We start from the raw sequence: 538 nt of genomic DNA on the forward strand, positions 1-538 counted from the left end.
GGACCGAGGCTTTGAGACAGACAAGAGTCCGCCTCAAACCGGACCGGGACCGAGGCTTTTAGGCGGATCAGAGTCTGCCTCAAACCGGACCGAGACCGAGGCTTTTAGACGGATAAGAGTCCGCCTCAAACCGGACCTGGACCGAGGCTTTAAGGCGGATCAGTCCGCCTCAAACCGGACCTGGACCGAGGCTTTTAGGCGGATCAGTCCGCCTCAAACCGGACCGGGACCTAGGCTTTTAGGCGGATCAGAGTCCGGGACAAAGGCTTTTAGACGGATAAGAGTCTGCCTCAAACCGGACCGGGACCGAGGCCTATAGACAGATAAGAGTCCGCGTCAAACCGGACCTGGACAGAGGCTTTTAGAGGGATCAGAGTCCGTCTCAAACCGGACCGGGACCGAAGCTTTTAGACGGATAAGAGTCTGGCTCAAACCGGACCTGGACCGAGGCTTTTAGACGAATAAGAGTCTGCCTCAAACCGGACCGGGACCGAGGCTTTTAGACGGATAAGAGTCTGCCTCAAACCGGACCGGGACC

Source organism: Poecilia latipinna, unplaced genomic scaffold (genome assembly GCF_001443285.1).
Source record: "Poecilia latipinna isolate Pla-1442-1.1 unplaced genomic scaffold, P_latipinna-1.0 Scaffold625, whole genome shotgun sequence".
Taxonomy (NCBI): Eukaryota; Metazoa; Chordata; class Actinopteri; order Cyprinodontiformes; family Poeciliidae; genus Poecilia; species Poecilia latipinna.